The following is a 16,787-nucleotide window of genomic DNA, read 5'->3' as shown; positions in this document are numbered from 1 at the left end:
TCCTTCAGGCACATAACATTGCTCCATCTGAGCCTGGGGAAATCAAGACTAAGGTTCCTGTTTTTGGCCTCACTCAGCTCCACAAAATGAGGATCTCTGTTCCCTTTACACCATCACAGAAAGTATCTCAGAAGGATAAGGGAAAGTAACCTGCTGCTAGTACATCTCGGACCCAGGATGAAGCTGAATCCACTGCTGCTCCATCTCATACCCCTGGTCCATCTTTTATGGAGAGATCCCTCAGGGAAATGTTTCAGGCTGAGCTTCGGGCATTTGAGACCAGAATCTACTCCACTGCCAGAGACTATGGGGAAGTTTCTGACCGGAAGTTTGATGGCATCTCTAAGATTCTGGATCTTCACCAACAAGCTATGGTGGTTTTGGAAAGAGAAGTCACCGAGAGATTTAATTCAGTGGACAAGGAACTCCAAGAGCTTAAAGGCTTAGTTACCTCTCTCTGCCAGCACTTCACTACACCTAGCACAAGCTTCAGCTATGAGGATCTCCTCTTCCATCCTCCCTCTCCACCGCACCCTGAGCCTGCACCTCCTTCCTCTCCTTTACCCACTTCTCCTATTTCCACCACTTCTCCTTCTGTTCCATCTACTTCTATTTCAGTCCCTACTACTCTTGCTCTTATCACTGTACCCCAACCTGTTCCCTCCTTTCATTTTCCATCTATTTCTCTATTTTTTCCCCTTCCTCCTCTCCCTATTCCCCTGACCATTCCTTCGGTTCCTACCCCTTCTGATGCTGACAAAAAGGGGGAGAAGAAAACTGATGATACTTTGTAGCTTATATGGTTTTATGAGTTGCTTTTTGGTTCTATGTCATGTCTTTGTGTTATCTCTTTTGTTATCTCCTTTTGTGTATCTGGATAGTGTTTTTATCGATAATATGTTCTTGATATTTATCTGCTCTTTTCATGCTTTTTGAGAATATAAAACTGGTTGATGTTCTCTCTGATAGATGATTTATAACTTGTGTTTTGTCATCATCAAAAAGGGGGAGAATGTTAGGATTATAGTTTTGATGATAACAAAGTCAGAATATCAAGGTTAAGTATTTTGATCGATCAACTGATCGATCAATCGTTTATCGCTAAGGTTTCAGATAAATGATCAAGTGTAAATCAGGTCTATAGTAGGCTTTTGGATCGAAGAACTATTCGATGAGCAATTAATCGATAAAGTGATCGATAATCGCTAACGTATAAATCACATAAGAGTATGATAAATTATCGATAAGCTGATCGATAATATCAGGTAAACAATCGAGTTACTGATAAGAGAACCAAATCTGAAGTGTATTTATCGATCAAGTTATCGATAAATCAGTCATCAATAACGACTTCGATAAAAGGTAACACAATCTACTTGTTCTGCACATTAGTTCTGTTACCAATTTATCGATCATATTTCCGATCATTTGTTTATCGATTACGTGTTCGAACTTTATGCTCTAACTCTCTGAATGCAGGTGATCAAATTCACTGATGGATCGATAACCTTATTGATCATAAAATTATCGATCACATGATCGATAATCAATGTCCTTATCTACTCGTACTCAGTTTTGCTACAACTAAATTATCGATAACATTATCGATAAGTTTAACTTGTTTGCTTAAATAAGTTTTCACATAACGTGATCGATAAAGAGTCTAAGGATTGAAATATTCGCATTAAGTTATGGTGAACTATTTTTCGATCAAGTAATCGATCACTGGTTTTTCGATAATATGATCGATCATTCAATTCCCCGGAATTCATGTTTTCACAAAACGTGATCGATAATCATTTCTTTTACCTTACAGGAATAAACTTCTTTCTTCACTTTATCGATCACTTGTTCGAATGTTCATTGATCGATCATCTGTTCGATCATTTCAGATAGCTGTGTCCTTCATTGAATATATACATAACCATGTTTTATCGATAACATTATCCATCATACTTTTATCGATAAGATGTTCGATCATCAATGACTGAAGCTTCATTTCAATAACATTTGAATTATCGATAATCTGTTCGATCAAACATGTGTTCGATCACTTGTTCGATCATGGAACGATTTCCTCTTTCTATGATAATTCTTAGAGTCAATGATCCAACACTTGATCGATAATTTTGGTGATCTAATTCGAAAAGTCTTCATTCTGTTTAGCGATAACTTGATCTATCATCAAGTAATCGATCATCTTTTCGATCAAACTAAACCAGAATGACTTTCTGTTCTTCTTACTGATAAATGATTTCGTCACAAATCTTTGAATGATAAATTAGCTTTCTTTCTATGTTCAAGATTAAAGCACTCACCACAAAACTCTCATTTGTTCAAAGCTTAAAATATGCAGATTAATGAAAACGAGTGCAACGGCTCTTCAACGGAATTACGTAGACTGCGACCTACAGTGTCAGAAGCTCAGACGCATTAATGGCGGAGCCGTTGAAACCAGCGAAACACGCAAACGAAGTCACAACGGCTAGAAGCTCTTCCGTCTAACGGCTACTTGACGATATCAACTATAAAAGGCGCGAAGAAGCATTAATGAAGAGATTGAATATTGGAACTACCACCTGCGATCATTTAGTTACGCATTCAATACTCTGTTTTCACGTTACTACCGAGCATCAGTGTTTATCATTAAATTCACTCTGTAAGAGAGCCAATTACTACTTTTATTAAAACTTGAGTGACACTCAAGAGTGTGGACTCTTGAGAGGGGTTGTATCCTTACGGGAGTAAGGGGGAGTGATTGAGCGATTCAATTACTGTACCGAGGCACCAAGAGCCCTGTCGATCTTGGAAGATAGTGAAATACCCAGAGGTGTTCTGGGGACTGGAAGTAGGTCACGTGGTTTAGACCGAACCAGTATAAATCTTGTGTCTCCTCTCTGCGGTTAAAATTCTCCATACTCTGACTCTCTGTTTTTATTCATTACTTACACGCTTTTGATTGTAAATTTTTGTAACTCACCCAATTCACCCCCCTCTTGGGTGAGATTGTTTCTAACAGCCAAGGCAAAACATAACATAAACTTGCAAACATAACTTTGCAAACATTTCATCATAGCTTAGTCACATCATGGCAACACAATCACATCATGCAAGCATACATATCAAGCACACAGTATAGGTAAGTTCACTACCTTGTAACATGGCTTTCCCCTTGCTTTTCCTATGATTCCCTTGTCTTTCCAACCATGTGAACATTCGGTCAACATCACCAAACATCCTCTTGGATGTTCCAAAGGTCCTAAACATAGTCATAATGATCATACAATCTATTAGAACCACTACGTTACATAAAGTTCAAGACTAGCTCTCTTGAACCTCAACCCTTTCTCTTCCTTTTAGGGTTTTCTTTCTAGCTTTTCTAACATAAATCTCATCATTTTCTATCCTTAAGATCCATTTCTTATCAATTAGGACCACTTTAGATGGCCTTAGATTCAAGAATACCAAATCTGGAAATTTTGCTTCGAGGGTACTGTTCACGCAGAATTTCCAGAATTTTTGCTCCAATTTGAAAATTCATAATTAATTCTAAAATCCAAATTGAGTGCTTCCAAGTCTCACTGAAAGCTCCTTAAGTTCAATTTAAAGGGAAAATTTTTTCATGAACCAATTCTACGCCGAACAGTACCGGAACTGTACGGAACTAAAAACTCTTCCAAAAGTTCAACACTGTTTCCAGATTTCAAACCCTAACTTTGAAAAATCACCATAAATCGTACACATATCCAAATGAAGTGTTCTACCTATGTATTTAAAGCTCACAGAGTGTACTTTAAGCATAAAAAATTTCAGAATCAGATACATACAGTAACTAATCCGAAATAGGTATAAAATCAGGTGCTATAACCATCACATACCTTGTTTTAGAGCTTAATCTAGCTTGGAACCACTTGGCCTTTCTTTCTCCCTCTTCTTTCTCTCTCTAGAAACCATTTTGCAAGAGCTTCCCCATGGATTCCTTATGCTTGGACGAAATGGTAGGGAGGGGAGGGGGTATTTATAGAAAAGCAGACTGAATCTGGACCGTTGATCTTAAAAATACGTGGCTCGATCCGGACCGTCCATTTTCTCTTTTGATCTTACGGTGACAAGTGTCCTATGACATCATGCTTACCTCATCATGATGACATCATGCTTACATCATCAAGTCACATGTCTTTAATCCGACCGCACATGTGTCTTGCATCCGACCGTACACGTGTCTTCCATCTAGCCGTACACGTAATATTTTTTTTTCTCATATAACCGTACACTTGTCACTTTCATGTCCTTTCATCATTTATGGCATTAAAATAGGGAGAAAATAAATGGAAAATTCGTGCAAAAATATTTTCTTAATTATTTCTCCACCTATCAGGCTAATCTTGCACCGTATCGGATACTTTTCGGGTCCTGACTTACCCTGTACCACCAGGACATGTTCTGACACTATTTTCTCATCTTAACAAGTACATATATGGTGCCACCTTAGAGGAGCAGAGGGAAAAATAATTAGCTCTACTGACAGGCTACTTAACCTTACTGAGTCATGTAGTAGAGATTTCACTATAACGGGTAGACAAAAGACTGTCTAAAATATTCCCGTACTGCGTTTTGATTTTTATGTTGTCCATAAATATCTTCGGTGACTCAGCATGATGACTCGTAGGTGTCATGATTACGCTTGATGACTCAGCACGCTGACTCAGCATCGTCATGTTGGCTCTTAGATATTTTCTTTGGTTTTGTCTCCTATTTAGGGGATAAAATTATTTAATATTTGACTGGAGCATTTTATTCAATCCAGAGCTCCAAAAATTCATCCAAAAATATCATAAAATTCCTCATATTCTAGAGAAAATCTGTGAATTTTCTCAGGTCATAACTCAACCTGTAGCCCCACTTAAAAATCATTCTTTAAAATGCCCTTTTTCGGTACAACTGGCTTTTAAGTATTCTTAAAGCCATTTTGCTAGTCTTCTGGGGATGAGACTAATTTTATAATTTTCTATAGTCTCTTAGATCATACATCCCCATTTTATCATAATTTTCTGAGATTTCCTTATGACTCAAACAATTAAATCTACCTCTACATCTCAAATTGAGCCATAAACTTATAAATTCCTTTTAAGTTACCTCAGGGGTATTTTCGTCACCTCTCTTCACAAAAGAGCCTTAGAATATTATTTCCCATTTTCTGGGATTTTCTTAGAATTTTCTAAGTACTTTCCATTTTTACCCCTGATGGCCGTAACTTTCTGAATTTACGGTTTTACCCCTGCTTAGGCTCAACCTCATAAAACCATCTCTTTGAGGCTTCTAACTTAACCTTTGGTCTGTATCTAGTCTCTTTTCTCTTTCTGGGCCTTTGAGACTTTACTGGAGCCTCTAACCTTGATTACGCTTTAGCCCCTTAAAACTTTCACTTTGCAGTTTAATCCCTAAAACTGCTTTAACTTCCTTTCTCATCTTTAGAACCTCTACTAAAAAGGGGTCTGGTAGCCTATCTCATTCAGGCTATTTCTAGTACTTCAGGGCCCAAAAATCGAGATGTTATGATTCTCCCCCTCTCAAAAGAATTCGTCCTCGAAATTCCGAGTCAAACCTCTATTCTTACCCTTAATGAGAGGTTAACTGAGGAGAATATCCCCACTTATACTTAATTTTGACCTCTTCAACTTTTCATTATACTCATTTCCAGGTTTCAACCCTAGACTTCATACTTACATGACTTGTCGTTTTATACTTTTCTGTTATTTACATGAGCATGGCCTTTGCTTTTAAGCATTTTGGGTTCTCTTAATATAACCTTTATCTATTCTTTGCTGTATACCCTGCCATTCCTCTTTACTTTAAGGGCATATCTCCTTTCTTTCCTTCATTGACTAGAACAGAATTGAGCTCAATCTAATCAACAATAAAGGTGTCTGGAACAAGTCAAGGGTACTCTCTCTATATTAGTCCACCGCTGAAGGAGATTTCACTATCTTAAACTCATCTCTGGTCATCGTCTTCCCAAAGAGGTACTATACTCTTACCCCTATGGCTCAACCATTTTCTCTTAGGCTTGGTCTACTATGACCTCGGGAGCTACTACGCTCTACCATAAGCCTCTTCAGGATCCATCATGACCCTGGAATACTATAATCAATCTGAGCCATCTTAGGATCTCTACGAGACTCTAGACCATAGAGTTGAGTAATAAAATAAGTCACCTCCACTCAGCTAGTAACTTGACTAATTATTCCCCAAGACTGATCACAGATATCAATATTGTCTTCTTAGGCCTTACTCAATCCTTTCTGTCAACTCCTGGAATTCTTAGCCTTTCCATATTTCTTTAGCCCTTAGTTTTAGCTTCCTTAGGCCACTTTCCTTTCTTTGTGCCTTTCGAATTCTTAGGCACTGGCTCATCTCTAGAGCTCACTAACTTGCCATTGTATCAATGCCAGCCTACCTTGTCTTAGGATTCTGTAGTCCTTTCTGTCTCTTAACAATTTGGACAGCTTCGGGAGAGGACTTATATCATCACATTCTCATTATCCTTCAGTATCTCATAGTACCCTGTTAAGCTCAAAGAGCATCTGTTTGCATATCATGCTTCTATTGTCTTAACCAGTTTCACTCTCTCTGTGGGTAGGGTCTGTCCTGTGCCTTGCCTCGGCTGCTTCTGCTCTTTCTGTGGGAGGACAGATTGCTCTGACTAAAGCATCGTCAACTCAACCACTTACTTTCTGTTTCATTCCTTCAGAGGATAGCATACTCTTACTAGAGCAGCGTCACTCTGATCTGGAGAACCACTTCCCAATCTTAGAGAGGTACTTCATGGTCAAGACTTTTCTCATATGCAATCTCTGCCAGGGTACATTCCTCGAATACCCTATCCCTACCAAAGGGAGCCTCTCTACCGGGTTACTCGATCGTGTAGGCAGTGACATCTATCTATAGGAATCTCATCTCTTAGATTCCTTAATGGCCTAAGTACCATGGTTGCATGCTCTCAGATGCCTTAGGGACATAAAAGAATATTGTTTAGTCCCTAACATTATCATGTATCTAAGCATCATCGAGCTCTAGGTATCACTAGGAACTTGCTTATCTTTCTCTGTTCATTAGTTCCCAATGCAACCATCCACTATCATGTTCTTATTCATTTCCTTTCATCTCTATCCTCAAGAGGGATCTTGCCTCACTTTACTCTTTCTAACTTTCTTTACCTCTTGACCAATTATTCTTATGGTCAGGTATTAATCACCATACCCTCATCACATCACACAGCGAACATTTAATCACTTTGCTGTGTGGTATCTAGGTCTGGCACCTAAGTCATTATTGACCCTTCATTCATTATCATTTAATCTCTGTCTCTCTTGGTTCACTATCCCTTAGGGATTTCTACCTCTATTCAGGGATTTGAACAAACCTCAAACATCTCATCCTGTTACCTTGCCTCTATCGAGGTCACATCGATTACTTAAGGTACAGGTTGACATTCGGTTCCCTTACTAGGGCATTGACTTATACCTCTGACTGGCTTACTGTACCCTTAACCATTCATTTTTATGGTCATATGCTAAACATAAACTGACCATATTACACAGCAGGCATTGATCATTAAAACATTTCCGCTGTATGACATTCCAGTCAGGCACCTTTAACCAATCACCCAAGGCTAGGTTGTCACCCTGCTTCCCTATTAGGGTATGGACTCCTATTCCTTACTAGCTTACCATACTCTTAGCCATTACCCTCTAGAGACGCCTTTCAACTTTAACTCATTCCTTGGTCAAGCTCTCTCAGCTCTACCATTCCTCTCTTGAGGCGGAGTCTCTTAGCAACGACTACCTATTTCTCAGGTTACTCTCTATCATTCCTTACTTCTCTTCTATCTCTATTTCTTTCAGAGAAAGCACCTAAGCTTTCTGTAATCCAAATGACCAAATAAATTTATTAATGAACAGTGTAAATTATTTTCCTCAAAATTCAGAGCATAAAAATTTTAAATTTAAAATTTGTTCTGGTTGCCGGAACCATTTGCTCTGATACCAAAAATGTAACACCTCATGTTTAAATCAATTAACTTTCCTTGCGGAAGCATTTAGAATCACATTTGAAGGCTACAATTGATGAAAAATCAAGTTTGAAAATTTTCATTTACGGGTTACTATTTATTGTCACCTTAAAATGTGACAAACTTTGAAAATTCATAACTAATTGTAAAAAAATCAAAATTGAGTGATTCTAAGTTCTACAGAAAGCTCTTTGGATAAAATTTTGAGGAAAAATAGTTTCTGAACTGATTGCCTTGAAATTCAAGCTCAATTTCCTTTGAAAAAGTTACTGTTCATTTGGTCATATTCGGATTTTACTGTATTTTTGCCTAACTTTGAAAAGGCATAACTTTCTGCTCGGTTATCGGAATGGGGCAAACTACCCTCATTTTAAAGAGAAACATCAGATCTCTTTGCTTGCCAAATCTTATGACCTAACTCACTCGTTTGATAGGTCAAACTGGAGCTACAAACTCACTGCTCCAGGGCTTACGTTTTATCCCTTAACATCTCTTTAATTCCTTTTATTTCTTTGGCATACATAACATGGCCTTACTCTTTCCCATTCATTCTCATACATTTCTATTTATGCCATAAACATTATAGTTAAATACATGGCATCATTGGCATCCATAACATAGTTCACAAAATAGTAGAATTATACATTTATCAACAGTCTCATCCATTAACAAGAATAGTTCTCCGCTTACTTCTCCTTGGTTCTCATGCCATTATTGCCCATCATTGATTGACCTAAATGGTTGGTTAGGGAGGGGTGAGATTCGGGGGAATCTCAGTAGCAAACACTACCCATAAGCATGCAAGACATAATGCACATGCATGACATGCTATAACATTAACACATGAATGCCATGGAAAGTAAGCTAAAGCATTTCATGCTTCCATAACATATTGCCAATGTTAGGATTATAGTTTTGATGATAACAAAGTCAGAATATCAAGGTTAAGTATTTTGATCGATCAACTGATCGATCAATCGTTTATCGCTAAGGTTTCAGATAAATGATCAAGTGTAAATCAGGTCTATAGTAGGCTTTTGGATCGAAGAACTATTCGATGAGCAATTAATCGATAAAGTGATCGATAATCGCTAACGTAAAAATCACATAAGAGTATGGTAAATTATCGATAAGCTGATCGATAATATCAGGTAAACAATCGAGTTACTGATAAGAGAACCAAATCTGAAGTGTATTTATCGATCAAGTTATCGATAAATCAGTCATCAATAACGACTTCGATAAAAGGTAACACAATCTACTTGTTCTGCACATTAGTTCTGTTACCAATTTATCGATCATATTTCCGATCATTTGTTTATCGATTACGTGTTCGAACTTTATGCTCTAACTCTCTGAATGCAGGTGATCAAATTCACTGATGGATCGATAACCTTATTGATCATAAAATTATCGATCACATGATCGATAATCAATGTCCTTATCTACTCTTACTCAGTTTTGCTACAACTAAATTATCGATAACATTATCGATAAGTTTAACTTGTTTGCTTAAATAAGTTTTCACATAACGTGATCGATAAAGAGTCTAAGGATTGAATATTCGCATTAAGTTATGGTGAACTATTTTTCGATCAAGTAATCGATCACTGGTTTTTCGATAATATGATCGATCATTCAATTCCCCGGAATTCATGTTTTCACAAAACGTGATCGATAATCATTTCTTTTACCTTACAGGAATAAACTTCTTTCTTCACTTTATCGATCACTTGTTCGAATGTTCATTGATCGATCATCTGTTCGATCATTTCAGATAGCTGTGTCTTCATTGAATATATACATAACCATGTTTTATCGATAACATTATCCATCATACATTTATCGATAAGATGTTCGATCATCAATGACTGAAGCTTCATTTCAATAACATTTGAATTATCGATAATCTGTTCGATCAAACATGTGTTCGATCACTTGTTCGATCATGGAACGATTTCCTCTTTCTATGATAATTCTTAGAGTCAATGATCCAACACTTGATCGATAATTTTGGTGATCTAATTCGAAAAGTCTTCATTCTGTTTATCGATAACTTGATCTATCATCAAGTAATCGATCATCTTTTCGATCAAACTAAACCAGAATGACTTTCTGTTCTTCTTACTGATAAATGATTTCGTCACAAATCTTTGAATGATAAATTAGCTTTCTTTCTATGTTCAAGATTAAAGCACTCACCACAAAACTCTCATTTGTTCAAAGCTTAAAATATGCAGATTAATGAAAACGAGTGCAACGGCTCTTCAACGGGATTACGTAGACTGCGACCTACAGTGTCAGAAGCTCAGACGCATTAATGGCGGAGCCGTTGAAACCAGCGAAACACGCAAACGAAGTCACAACGGCTAGAAGCTCTTCCGTCTAACGGCTACTTAACGATATCAACTATAAAAGGCGCGAAGAAGCATTAATGAAGAGATTGAATACCGGAACTACCACCTGCGATCATTTAGTTACGCATTCAATACTCTGTTTTCACGTTACTACCGAGCATCAGTGTTTATCATTAAATTCACTCTGTAAGAGAGCCAATTACTACTTTTATTAAAACTTGAGTGACACTCAAGATTGTGGACTCTTGAGAGGGGTTGTATCCTTACGGGAGTAAGGGGGAGTGATTGAGCGATTCAATTACTGTACCGAGGCACCAAGAGCCCTGTCGATCTTGGAAGATAGTGAAATACCCAGAGGTGTTCTGGGGACTGGAAGTAGGTCACGTGGTTTAGACCGAACCAGTATAAATCTTGTGTCTCCTCTCTGCGGTTAAAATTCTCCATACTCTGACTCTCTGTTTTTATTCATTACTTACACGCTTTTGATTGTAAATTTTTGTAACTCACCCAATTCACCCCCCTCTTGGGTGAGATTGTTTCTAACATTTGGTATCAGAGCAGGTCTCTTCACGAAGGATTTAACAGTCCGAAGAGAGATCAAATGGCAGGATTTGGAGATAGCGTGCTACCCGAAGGATGCTCAACATCTAAGCCGCCAGGCTTCAGTGGAGAAAATTATACCTTCTGGAAAATGAGGATGAAAATCTTCATTAAGGCCACAGAGTATGGGTTGTGGGACGTAATAGAACACGGCAACTATGTCCCTATGAAAATAATAGATGGCCAGCAAGTACGCAAGAGTCCCAGGGAGTTCGATGAGGAAGATAAGAAGCTGGTGACTCTAAATGACAAAGCTATCAACATACTCACGTGTGCGCTTAGTCAGAGGGAATACTTCAGAGTCTCAAGTCTGGAAACCGCGAAGGAAATGTGGGAGGCTCTGGAGATAGCTCATGAAGGAACCACCGGTGTAAAACAGAGTCGAATCAACACTCTTACCACCGAATTCGAGTTATTCAGAATGAAGGAAGGAGAGAGTATCCGAGATATGGAAGTCAGATTCTCACATCTCATAAACCACCTCACTGCACTTGGGAAGAAATATAGTCAAGAAGATCAAGTGAGGAAAATACTGAGCGGTCTCACAAAAGAATGGGAACCGAAAGTAACAGCTATTGAAGAAACCAAAGGAGAATCCATTGGTTCTGTTGCAGCACTGTTCGGGAGTCTTGCTGAATATGAGAGCAAGCAAAAATACAAAAAGGAGATGAATGAGAAGAACCGGAAAGGCATCGCTCTTAAAACTCAAGAGAGCGAAGATGATAATGAAGATGATCTTGATGATGATGAAATGGGCCTTATAGTCAGGAGGTTCAAGAAATTCTACAAAAACAGAACCGGAAAGAAGTTTCAGCCAAAACGCAGAATTTCCTCATATCCGAACGAACCAAAGGATCCAATCATTTGCTTCGAATGTAAGAAGCCAGGACATATCAAGGCGGAATGCCCCCAACTCTCCAGAACGAAGGACAAAGAAAAGAAGAAAGAAAGATTCAGAAAGAAGAAAGCCTTCGTCACATCAATCTGGGGAGACAGCTCCTCTGATGAAGAAGAAGGAAGTGATGATGAAGAAACCGCCAACATCTGTCTAGTAGCCCAAGAGAACGAGGAATCAGAAACAGACGAGGTAATAATTTCTGAACCATCTTATGATGAATTACAGTCCGAATACAATGCTTTACATTTAGAATTAGTAAGAATTGCAAAGGAGTTAGTAAGCTCTAAGAAAAGGATAAAGTTTTTAGAAGATCAACAATCAAAAGTTGAAGTCAATACAGACTCGACTTTAACTTGCAAAAGTTGTGAAAAGAACGAAAGAAAGATTGAAGATCTTACCAGAACCTTAGAAAAATTCACTAAAGGTAGCGAAATGCTTAAGGTGATTCTAGGAGCTCAACGGTGCTCTATGGACAAAACTGGTATAGGATACGATCCAACCCAAGATAAATCGAAAGGAAAGAAAAAGAGTAGTGGTAGATCATATCTTACATATTTTAGAAATTCTGTGCACTCCTCAAATCCTTTTGCACTTTGCTCTCACTGCAACCGTAAAGGCCATTCAACTTCTTCTTGTTACTATAAGAAGAAAGGAATTACGGAACATTAAAATGGGTGCCCAAAGGTACTTATGTACCAAAAATAACTCATACTAACCAAAAAGGACCCAAGAAGGTATGGGTACCTAAAACATGATTGTAATCTTGCAGGTATGTCTCAAGGCATCCAGAACAAATAAGTGGTATATAGACAGCGGATGCTCCAGACACATGACGGGTGACACTGAGAAGTTTACGTCACTCAAACCAAAAGACGGAGGAAAAGTAAGCTTCGGAGGAAACCAATCGGGAAAAATTGCTGGAATTGGAGAAATCGGAAGTAGCATAGGCATGAAGGTCGAAGATGTGTACTACGTGGAAGGTCTATGTCATAATCTCCTCAGTGTCAGTCAGAGTGCGGACAAAAACAACTGGGTGATCTTTGATTCCGAAGAATGCTTAATCATAAGCAAAAGTGACCTACCCTTGAAGAAAGAAGAACTGAATACAAAGCTGAGAGCTCCGAGGGACGGTAACTGTTATACACTTCAAATTGATTCTAAAACTTCTGAAAACTGTTTTATTAGTCAAAAGGAGGAAAGTTGGATTTGGCACAAACGACTTGCACATGTCAATATGAATCAACTTTCAAAATTAATAAAAAGGGATCTAGTTGTTGGTTTACCAAAAATCCAGTATGAACGTAATGATATCTGTGATGCATGTCAAAGAGGTAAACAAACAAAGTCTTCGTTTAAATCAAAGAAGATAGTTTCAACTGAAAGACCACTCCAAATGATTCACATGGACTTGGTCGGTCCATCTAGAGTAAAAAGCTTCGGAGGAAATCTTTATACTCTTGTAATAGTTGACGACTATTCGAGGTTTACCTGGACTTTGTTTCTTTCCTCTAAAGATGAAACTTTTAATGCTTTCATTGTTTTTGCCAAAAAGGTCCAAAATGAGAAAGGTATATCTATTGTGTCAATCAGGTCAGATCACGGAGGAGAATTTGAAAACAACGAATTTGCAGACTATTGTGAGGAACATGGAATTGACCACAACTTTTCTGCACCAAGGACTCCTCAACAGAACGGAGTAGTTGAACGAAAGAATAGAGTACTCACGGAGATGGCTAGAGCAATGCTAAATGAGAAAGGGGTCTCACAAGTATTCTGGGCAGAAGCAATGAGCACAGCTTGCTATATATCTAATAGAGCCTACATCAGAACACTGCTCGGGAAGACTCCATATGAATTGTACAGGGGGAGAAAACCCAATCTGTCACACCTAAGGATCTTTGGAAGCAGATGCTATATCCACAACAACAACAAAGAAAACCTGGGTAAATTCGATCCTAAAGCTGATGAGGGTTTGTTTCTTGGCTACTCTAATCGTAGTAAAGCATATAGAATTTTCAATAAACGAACCTTTACAATAGAAGAATCAATTCATGTAGTGTTTGCTGAAACTGAAGCAATTTCGAAACCTATAGATGATGATGCTGAAATCGTTCAAAATTTTCAAAAACTGGATTTGAACAAAAACTCGAACAAATTATTTTCAGAAACCGTTTCAGAAAACAGGGATGATTTAAACGATCCTTCTTTACAAGAAAATCTAGAGCAGCCAAAGGCATGGAGACACAACCGAGATCATCCTCTGGAACAAGTCATCGGTAAAGTCAATGAAGGGGTCAAAACCCGGAGACAAATAGTCAATGAAGTTCTTTTTTCTGCATTCATATCTCACATTGAACCCTCTAATATTGACGAAGCACTATCAGATGAATTCTGGATAGTTGCAATGCAGGAAGAGCTTAACCAATTTGAGAGAAATCAAGTTTGGGAATTGGTACCCAGACCAGAAGACCATCCGGTCATTGGCACCAAATGGGTATTCAAAAACAAGCTCGATGAATCGGCTCAGATCATCAGAAACAAAGCCAGATTAGTAGCAAAAGGCTATAATCAAGAAGAGGGAATCGATTATGAAGAAACGTATGCTCCTGTAGCTAGATTGGAAGCCATACGAGTTCTTTTGGCATTTGCTTGCATCAAAGATTTTAAACTATTTCAAATGGATGTTAAAAGTGCATTTCTGAACGGTTACATATCAGAAGAAGTGTTTATCGAACAACCTCCCGGTTTTGAAAATTCAAATTTTCCTAATCATGTTTACAAACTTAAAAAGGCTTTGTACGGATTGAAACAAGCTCCTAGAGCTTGGTATGAATGACTTAGCAACTTCCTGATAGAAAAAGGTTTTGAAAGAGGTAAAGTGGATGCCACACTTTTCATTAAAAGAAGTGGGAAAGATCTTTTGATTGTTCAAATATATGTAGATGATATCATTTTCGGTGCTACTAACGAAGATCTCTGTCAAGAATTTGCTAAGCTTATGCAGGGAGAATTCGAGATGTCCATGATGGGAGAACTAAACTTCTTTCTGGGATTGCAAATCAAACAAAAGAAAAACGGTATATTTATATCCCAGACGAAATATGTAAAGGAGCTGCTGAAGAAATTCGGAATGGAGAATGCCAAAAGTGTAAAGACTCCTATGAGCTCAACCTGTTCGCTTGATGTAGACGAAGACGGGAAGGACATAAATCTAACAAGATATAGAGGGATGATCGGTTCCTTACTATACCTCACTGCAAGTAGACCAGATATTCAGTTCAGTGTGGGAATGTGTGCAAGATATCAGTCAGCTCCAAAAGAGTCACATGAAGAAGCCGTCAAGAGGATACTCAGATATCTTGTAGGAACTCAAAATTTAGGAATCTGGTATCCAAAAAGAGGAACCGAATATCTAATGGGATACTCAGACGCCGATCACGGTGGATATAAAACAGACAGAAAAAGCACCAGTGGACAATGTCAATTCTTCGGAGGATGTCTTGTCTCATGGTCAAGTAAAAAGCAAAACACCGTGGCAATCTCCTCAACAGAATCAGAATATGTAGCCACTGCCTGCTGTTGTGCTCAGATCTTATGGCTAAAACAACAAGTACAAGATCTAGGAATCAACTTACGTGAGATTCCAATCTTATGTGATAATACGAGCACGATAAGTCTGTCCAAGAATCCAGTCCATCATGCTCGAACCAAACACATCGATGTCCGACATCACTTTATTCGGGACCATGTTCAAAAGAAAGATGTAAAGGTTGAATTCATCCCCACTGAATATCAGATAGCCGACATCTTCACAAAACCACTAGATCAACAGAAGTTCAGCTACTTCAGAAGAGAATTGGGAATGGTAAATCCCAATGAATTGTAAGAAATGTCATACTATCACTCAAGATTAAGTGTTTAAATTTATTGTTTTGATGATAAAATAACTAACTTAAGCATCGGAGTATGTAGAAATTTGTTTTGCAGGAAGCTCTGTTTCGATGAAGAAAAACAGAGGTAAACAGAGTATGAGATTATCGATCAATTGATCGATAATCATGAAGGCAAGTAGGAGATAATTTATCGAACAACTGATCGATAAATTCACTTTGTAAAGAAAGGGAATTGCTCCAACACTACAATTATCGATAACGTGATCGATAAACTCAATATCGATCAGAACATCGATCAAGAGCCTCAAGGATTCGAGACCCATCCGTCAAAATTGGTAAGCATTGATCGATAAGCTGACCGATAAGCTTAATTATCGAACAAATAATCGATAAACTATATCAGGTACGCATTTCTTTTTACTGTTTTTATCGATAATATGTTCGATAATTGCATGATCGATAACGTAATCGATAAATCTGCTCTATGTTCAAGTGTGTTCTTCATAATTATCGAACACGTGATCGATCAAGTGTTGATCGATAACTTGATCGATAATTTCGAAGACTATAACGGTACTGTTCTGAAATCCCTTCGTCAGTTTTCGAACCCTAACTCGATAAATACCGGTCCCCTGTTTTTCGCAACGGTCAGGAATCACCACTATCTTAAATTTTTCAACCGTTCCTTCGATCGAATCCTTCTCTGCTACATTCCCAACCTTCACCCACCTCAAAATCACCGTTTTTCAACCGATTAATCTGTCAAAAACCGCTCGGCACTTCCGAAATGGCTCGGGTGAAGCAACCGAACATGGAAAGGGGAGAAGCGCAGGAGAAACAACCTCAATCGAGCGACACCACTGCTTCGGGTACTCGAAAACGTTACAGACCGAAGGTAAGGGAGGAATCAACGAAGAAGAGGGCTACTCTGAAAATCCGGGAAAGTCGGGCCGAAGAACAACCGGCCT

Source organism: Neltuma alba, unplaced genomic scaffold (assembly GCF_004799145.2).
Source record: "Neltuma alba isolate B1F8T4 unplaced genomic scaffold, ASM479914v2 tig00010359_pilon, whole genome shotgun sequence".
In the NCBI taxonomy this organism is placed as follows: Eukaryota; Viridiplantae; Streptophyta; class Magnoliopsida; order Fabales; family Fabaceae; genus Neltuma; species Neltuma alba.
The sequence above is the reverse complement of the archived record's forward strand: the minus strand, read 5'-3'. Positions refer to the sequence as shown.